The 8,858-nt window shown below is 43.1% G+C and overlaps 1 pseudogene; it reads left to right on the top strand.

Annotated features, from left to right (window-relative positions):
* The first annotated feature begins 1,942 nt into the window (after window positions 1–1,942).
* Window positions 1,943–2,060, top strand: LOC124722227 (annotated as a pseudogene).
* The last annotated feature ends 6,798 nt before the right edge of the window (window positions 2,061–8,858 follow it).

Raw genomic sequence — 8,858 nt, 5'->3', positions numbered from 1 at the left:
GTTATAGATAATTTACGAAAAAATCCATCTCTCCTAAGGAAACACACACACACACACGGGATAAAATGACTAAAAACGAGTACTTCGTGTTGTCGTTGACACAGTAGCATTCTAAGCTGTGTGAATGTCTGGAAGGCCAGCGGTGCCTTCTAGAACGACTTGAGGAGCAGTGTTCCCTGGGCGCCTTTGTTCCTTACTCTTTGTGTTCCTTTTCGGGAGAGGTGAAAGATTTACTAATAGTTCCATTTTTCATCTGCTCTGAGTGCACCAACATTTGCATACGTTTCTCTCTGAAGCAGGACACAGCACATCGCTGCCTCCGCTGCCAGGCCCGCGCTTCTTTTGCTCTGATTACAGTTCTGCAGGTACATTACGTACTTCCACAATGAATCTTACACTCTGCAGCGGAGAGGAAGCTGTTTTGAAACCTTCTCGCAGACTGACATTGGATTGGCGCAGAAGTTCGTAGCGTTTTAAACACGACAGACAGAAGTGATGGAGACTTTAGTAATTAACAATAGATTCTCAAATGGTTCAAATGGCTCTAGGCACCATGGGACTTAACATCTGAAATCATCAGTCCCCTAGACTTAGAACTAATTAAACCTAATTAACCTAAGGACATCACACACACCCTTGCCCGAGGCAGGATTCGAACCTGCAACCGTAGCAGCAGCACGGCTCCGGACTGAAGCGCCTAGAAACGCTCAGTCACAACGCCCGGCTCAATAGATTCTCCTTCGGTACTTATAACAATCTGTCAACTGGGGTTACTTTCTGATTGCGCGACTGTAGAAATCGTATGGTTTTGAGGCGGAGACTTCGTCGAGCCATTTCGGAGCGCATTTTCATCCGAAACGGAAGTTCCTTGAAAATTCTTCCATAGAGAACGGTGCAAGGTCAAGTGGACAGGGTTGGTACGGAATGACTTCGCAACCCAACTCATGTATAGAGTTATTTGTCTGTCTAGCAGAAAGCTGACGGGCGTTATCGTGGAGTAGCACCGCTTCGCGCAATTTTCCTGGTCGTTCTTCTTGGAATACGTCTGCAAGACGTGTTAGTTGTGGGCAATAAATGTCAGCATTGATGGTTACACCTCGGAGAAACAATTAGTAGTACAACCACACCGTCCCTGTTCCACCAGGTGCATAATGTTATCTTTTGTTGATGGGTGCAAGTCTTTGTACGGAGAGTTTGCTGCTTTATTTGGCCTCGACCATTCTTGCCTTTTCCTTACGTTAGCATAAAGACACAATTTCTCGTCACAAGTAACAATATAGACACGACTCAATTGATGATGAGCAAGCAGAGATGTACATGTGGCCACCCGCTGATTTTTGTGATTTTGATTTAGAGCATGCGGTACCCACACCAGAGTTTTGAACCTTCCCCATTGCTAGCATATGTCGCACTATGATGGAATGATCACAGTTCTTCACTTTAGCTAGTTCTTGAGTAGGATGACGTGTATCATTGCGGGTTAATGCGTTTAAATGATCTTCATCAAATCCCGAAGGCCTTCCTGAATGTGGAGAGTCACTAATGTCGAAACGATCCTCCTTAAAACGAGAAAACCAGTTACTAACAGCGCTTTGTCCAGTGGCATTTTCTCCATACACGGCAATAATGTTTCTGGCTGTCTCCGTTGCTGTCACCGCTCTGCTGAACTCAAAAAGAGCAATATGTCGGAAACGTTCCGATTTCTCCACTTGTCACTCTTTCTTCTAACGTCCACAGCGCAACTAGCTCTCTCCAAATGACAAAATGACAATATGTAAACTCAAATAGCAACAGTGAACTACAAATAAAAATTAACAAGCGGAATACAAACATGCAAAACAAGAATACTACGAACGTATGCACCAAATTAATAGTACGTTTGGGACCAGAAAGCCTAGACAGTGTGCGTCTTTGGATTTTGTGTGGAATAGTACATTGCATGGCCAACAGCGTTGCCGCAGTGGTAACACCGGTTCCCATCAGATCACCGAAGATAAGCGCTGTCGGGCTGGGTTAGCACTTGGATGGGTGACCATCCGATCTGCCGAGTGCTGTTGGCAAGCGGGGTCCACTTAGCCCTTGTGAGGGAAACTGAGGAGCTACTTGACTGGGAAGTAGCGACTCCGGTCTCGTAAACTGACATACGGCCAAGAGAGCGGTGTGCTAACCCCATGACCCTCCATATCCGCATCCAGTGACGCCTGTGGTCTGAGGATGACAGGGCGGCCGGTCGGTACCGTTGGGCCTTCCAAGGCCTGCTCGGACGGAGTTCAGTTCAGCAGATTGCATGAAAGATGGATGGACTCGAAACACAAACAGATGCCGAGATGTTCTTTTTTAAAACACAGACGATTTCCTTCCTCATCACTGACCAATCCAAGCTTGTGCTCCATCTCTAATGACCTCGTTGTCGACGGGATGTTAAATCCCAATCTTCCTTCTGCGAAACGTCAAGAAACATCAGAGTAAAAGAGTTTTCAAATGGTATGTAAAGAGTTCAGCGAGTGTAAATCCGAGCAGATATTGGCGAATTTAAAAGTTTGATTGTGTGATGGTATCTTTTTGGCTCGTTTCAAAACAGGGCAGTTTAAACGCGTCCCAGCACTAACAGTGTCTAATCTTTGTACTAATGGTTACACGAAACCATTCCCAATATTAAGGGCTAACGAACTCGCAAGCGAAAAGTTACGTGAAGTGCAAATACCTGCTCTCCTGACTTTAAAAATTTACGTTTTATCCACTGTGTCAAGCACCAAGTATAATAATTACGACAGTATGAAACTGGTATGAAGCGTAATTGTCTTTATAAGTAGCATCTAACAACGCAGTGATTATCTCTTCAGTGAAAAGTCTCACGAGTTACATATAATTTTTGGTGTTCCACTAAATTATTTTAATTTTTTTTTTTTTTGTAAGATTTATAGGAGGGTGTCAAATAAAAACGAAACAGATGGGTTCAAGTAAATAGACTGTTTATTACTTCAAAAGTAAGTGCCATAACTGTTAGTACATTTATCCCACCGTGAAACAAGAAGGCCAATAATTTCGTGGAAAAATTTTTGTGATCGTCCAGGAAACATGATTGCTCTCAGGCGTGCACCTCTTCGTCCGAAGCAAATCGACGGCCACGAATGTCTTTCTACAGGGCTCCAAACATAGAGATTGTGACCATGTGGAGGATGTCTAAGGGCTTTCCATCGGAAGTTCTGCAGTGTAGTTGAAACATCAGGCATGCTTGCTCCGGCAGAGCTATGACGAGCTTTTTCTCTGACTACCCTGCTCATTGACTTTCCAGAACGTGGCGCCACAATTAACGCACGACGGGGTACAATCATGGTTCCGTAGGCAACCGTAAACATTTTTCTGCGAAAGCACTGACCCTCCAGTTATGACAATTACTTGTGAAGTAATAAATAGTTCACCTATTTTTCTCGCCGGCCGCAGTGGCGGAGCGGTTCTAGGCGCTTCAGTCTGGAACCGCGTGACCGCTACGGTCGCAGGTTCGAATCCTGCCTCGGGCATGATGTGTGTGATGTCCTTAGGTTAGTTAGGTTTAAGTAGTTCTAAGTTCTAGGGGACTGATGACCTCAGATGTTAAGTCCCATAGTACTCAGAGCCATTTTAACCTTATTTTTCTTCTTTTGTCTCGTTTTTATTTGACTGCCCTTTATGTGAGCATTGTTTCAGCTTTGCGGGGTTATATTAACTGAAGATTCTAAACCAACCATTACAATTTAAAATTCCTCATGGGCTCAAATAAAACAAATATCAATTAATAACTTGAATACAAAGTATAATATATACAATAATATTTATGAGTTTGTTATGAACTGGCTATTATCTTCTTAGGTCATCGTCAGATGAGTTCATGCTAAACTGATAGTCCACACAACGTCAGCGACAATCCATAGGTGTACAAAGAATGCTGTACAAAGATATGTGACGTTTTAAAACTATATCAATACAAACGCAAGCATGATGTAATACCTCAAGAGACTCAGAACAAATACAGGGTGTTCAAAAGCACTTTACAGCTTCAAAAATTCAGATAAATGTATTAAACTAGATGTAGGGCTGAGTTTAGTGTTATTTTGTAGGGAAACAAGTCAAGTTTTTTTACCTTAAGCTAAAGATGTTGTGTGTAGCTTCCGTTGGTTATCCTCCACACGTCCGACCGGAAGTCAATTTCTTACGAAACTAGCTGTAGCCTTACAGGTGTACGAGTAAGTTGCTCAGTGGCGGCGCAAATTCTTGCTTTAACTTCAGGTGGAGAAGCCGGCACAGGAGGTACAAACACGATACCCATGATCAATATCCGTAAAAAAAGTAGAGTGAAGTCAGGTCTGGGAAACGTGTGGTCATGCAATTGGCGCATCACGGTCAATCCATTGACCTGAGAAGCAATCACTGAGAAAATCCTGGACATCAGCCAGTTACTGCGGTGGTGCACCATCTCGCATGAAGTAAACATTTCGTCCTTGGTCATCCTCATCAACCCGTGGTATCAAAAATTGTTGTAACATATCCAAGTGCACTACCCCGTTGATGGTTCTCTCACAGAAAGAAAGTGGCCCTACATTTTGTTCTTGCTCAATCCACAAAAAACTTTCAGTTTAGTGTTATCACGAACATGTTGCAATGTTTGTTATGGATTTTCACTGCTCCAAATCCCTTAGTTATGTGTCTTATCCTTGCCACTTAAGTGAAAAGTTGACTCATCAGAAAAGGTGATTTTGTCCAAGAAATGTTCATCCTCATGTAATCGATTTAACATCCGCAAAGAAGTACTTGCGAGCAATTTTGTCAGTGTCTTTTATTTCTTGTACGATCGTCAATCTGTACGATTTCAAATGCAAACGGATCTCAACACAAGCCAAACAGTCGCATGTGGCATTTGCAGTTCGCGAGTGCATGGCGGGTCGATTTCGTAGGGCTGTCGACAAAACGTTGTCTCACTCGCTCAACGACGTCGTCAGATATTTTTGGATCTCCTGATGATTTCCCATGTCTTACAGAGCACGTTGTTTCTACAAAACATTTCTGCCACTCATCTTTAGCGTACTTGGTACGAAAATTAAGCTGAATTGTTGTCGCCGACTTCGATTCATCAAACCAAAACACGTAGTTAGCACGCTCGGATTCAGTGAAGGTAGCCATCTTTAAGGCATCTGCCGCTGGAGCTCATATTGGTGGGATTCGGCACTAGCAAACTACACGAGATAAAATGTGGTGTACAGTCTTAGACATAAAAACTGACCGCCGGCCGGCCGCCACAGAGACTAAGTCCGAGTCGTTCACTTACGGTGGCCAATAAAACTGACCGCCCCTGACAACTCTTAAGTGTGGCCATCTGCACAATCTGGCAACACTGTAAGATGGGGAAGTGTTAGAAGGAAGTGTTGTCTACTTCCGAGTTGATATGGATGGAGTGAGCCCGTGGTCTTGCGGTAACCGTCGTGCATTCTGAACTTACAGTCGAATGCTCGCTCCAACAATTTTTTTTTTACCACATTTCGGTCTAAAGTTATGATGGTTGGTTGGTTGGTTTGGGGAAGGAGACCAGACAGCGTGGTCATCGGTCTCATCAGATTAGGGAAGGATTGGGAAGGAAGTCGGTCGTGCCCTTTCAGAGGAACCATCCCGGCATTTGCCTGGAGTGATTTAGGGAAATCACAGAAAACCTAAATCAGGATGGCCGGATGCGGGATTGAACCGTCGTCCTTCCGAACGCGAGTCCAGTGTCTAACCACTGCGCCACCCCGCTCGGTAAAGTTATGAGTCTGGTAGAACATCGAAGACAATTCGCTTAACATTCTACCCACCCGCAATAACAAGTATTCCAGAAACAATTCCGCAGGACAGCTCGTGGCTGCGTCGCGATCATAACAGCTTACGCTAGAGCGTTTCCTCGCGCTGCAGCGGCTACCGGCCACCGGCCAGACGCCACCCGCCGCCTGAAATCCGGCGCCGCCCATGTGAAGGCGGCGCCACGCTGTCAGTGTATGTATCAATGCCATTTTCGAATTTGAAGTTCTAGTTACCATCTTGCAGTTAAGCATTGGATTTTGCATACTTGAAAATCGTGAACTACAGTTAAGCATTGTAAAATTGAGTCGCAAGTGCAAAAAGGTGTAACATCTGCAACACGACATTTACTTTGGTATAACAGAGGGGTGAATGTAGAGGAGGCAGCTAGAAAGATTTGAACTGTGTGTGGAGTGAGTGCTTTTGGGAAAAACACGCCAGAAAAAGATATTCTTGTTTCAACAAAGATCGTTCTGGCATGAATGATTTTCCACATTAAGGAAGTCTCGACTACTGATATATGTGACAGATTACCATTTTACCATCATGCGATATTTGCGTTCAACAAGCAAAGTTCAGAAGTCTGCTGTAGGAGTACTGCATGCTCTAATTCGAAACAACAAAAATCAACGGAGTGACTTATTGAACGTCATCAGGTCGCTCATTGAGCATTCCTATGCAGTACTGTTAATGGTGACGTGTTACGATGCCTTTATCGTTAACTTTCTAGGAAGAAATGAAAGGCTGAGCCCCATCAAAAGACGTACACTAGAGTAAAGTGTAGTGTGAACATAATATTTTACATCTGATAGCTCCAAAAGTGTGTTTTGAGCTACGAATTCTGCCCCAAGCGGTGTATGCAACACAGCTGGAATTTGTTGTCAACAACTGAGACACCTTTCGGTCGCAGTGTAAGAAAGTCGAGCAACAAAACTACAGCACCTGTGCTACTGCATGATAACTCACTTCCTGATTTGAGAAACAAAACTATCCGGGAGATTGATAGGAAAGCCGTCTCTCAGACACTTGTATTGATAGGGAAGTCCTCTCTCAAGCGCTTGTCCCTCTCGTCATATATTCGTAAAATTTAACCTTTCCCGCTCTTGATCGATCAACCGTCAAGGCAATTCATTTCTAGACGAAAATACTCTTAAAACTACTATGGTTTAATGACATCGTTAAAACAAGTAGGTATCTACGGGCGTAGAATTTGTAAACAACTGTTGCTTTGTCAGATTGTTGTAGATATCGTCAAAGAAAATTCATTGCTGGTTAATTTCTCTTTGATGATTACTGTTGCGTTTAGTAAACTAATGGAAAATGCAAATAAAATATTCACTTTACTAATACAAACTAAATTCAGCTTACTACAGAAACATCACGACGGCAGTCTATCTTAATAAAGCATTAAGTTCAAAAATGGTTCAAAGGTCTCTGAGCACTATAGGTCTTAACTTCTGAGGTCATCAGTCCCCTAGAACTTAAAACTAGTTAAATCTAACTAACCTAAAGACATCACAGACATCCATGCCCGAGGCAGGATTCGAACCTGCATCCGTAGTGGTCACGCGGTTCCAGACTGTAGCGAAGCATTAAGTGTCTGTAAGACGACTGATCCTATTTTAACACGAATTAGTAGGATATTACCGACTTTTGACTTCGAAAAGATCTGTATTTACTTCATTTCCTATATCATTCGCAAGTATTATGAAAATGTGGCATTTGATAGATAAAATTATGTATTCACAACAACAAAAAATATGTCGGCCAAAAACAAAAGTGGCATTATGAAATTGGCAGCACCGTAAGGTTTTCGCTCTGGCAGTAAGGGTTACTGAAAGTACCAAGACGAATTTTGGTCGAGCGCTGTCTTACGATTCCCTTATTGAGTTTGTATCTGCATGCTTGTAGCTCTACTACAAAAGAATAAAATATCTGGCTTTCAGCGAGTCTAGAAAGGCGAACGACAGCAGCTTGCACCTGATAGCCAAGCATGTTACCTGAGAAATTGTATTTTGCTAAAGTGGGAAGACATCCTTTTGTGGTTGAATTGTTGGCAAATATCAGTCAGACGTGTGCCGTTGGTCTAAGCGTTTCGGTGTGTTGAATTTGTACCAATGATTTTTCTACAGGTTTTTTCTGCCCCAAATAGGGAGTTGAAGTCTCCCTTCAGTATTTTCACGTCATCTTGGTGACTTTTGCTCGTAGTATTTTCGAGTGTGTTCCAGAATTTTTCCACATTTTTGGTGTTTTTCTTATTTTCGATGTTGGTGAGGCCATGTGCATTGATGAGTGTTTAATTTTTACTGGGGCTCTGAATGAGCATAATCGTAAGTCGATTGTCGATGGGTGTGATTTCTTTGACAGAACTGATGATAGATCTGTGTTCGAGAAAAGCAATGCCGAAGATTGGTACGCCTTTCGCTACCTTTTGTTGCATTTTGCTCTTGAAGATGCAATGGTTTCCGTAATGCAAGGTTTCATTGTCAGTTAGTCGTGGTTCTTGAAGAGCAATGATGAGAATTTTTCGTCGGTCGATTTATTATGTTAGATTAATTAGTTTTCTTTATTTGGATCAATGTATCGATATTTTGTTAAAAAAAAGGTCTTATGTGTGTGAAATCTTATGGGACTTAACTGCTAAGGTCATCAGTCCCTAAGCTTACACACTACTTAACCTAAATTATCCTAAGGACAAACACACACACACCCATGCCCAAGGGAGGACTCGAACCTCCGCCGGGACCAGCCGAACAGTCCATGACTGCTGCGACTCCGACCGCTCGGCTAATCCCGCGCGGCGTGTAGTTTTCAAATGCATGTTTTCTGCTTGTAGGGAAATTTACAAGAGATTTTCAATATTCTCTGCCGTGCTAACCTGGCCTCCCCAGAATCCGAAATTCCAACTGCCGCCTGTCGACAGTTTGCACAGTTCATGTTTGCTTGTGTTTCATTGGTTTGGCCTGGGTGATTCCAGGACCGGACAGGACCAGAGGGTGTTGAAGCCTTTGGAAGCAAATATTTTCAGCCGAGCTCATTGAGCTAACAGACGG

The sequence above is a fragment of the Schistocerca piceifrons genome, chromosome 1, assembly GCF_021461385.2.
Source record: "Schistocerca piceifrons isolate TAMUIC-IGC-003096 chromosome 1, iqSchPice1.1, whole genome shotgun sequence".
Lineage (NCBI taxonomy): Eukaryota > Metazoa > Arthropoda > Insecta > Orthoptera > Acrididae > Schistocerca > Schistocerca piceifrons.
This window is presented reverse-complemented; position numbering and strand designations above follow the sequence as displayed.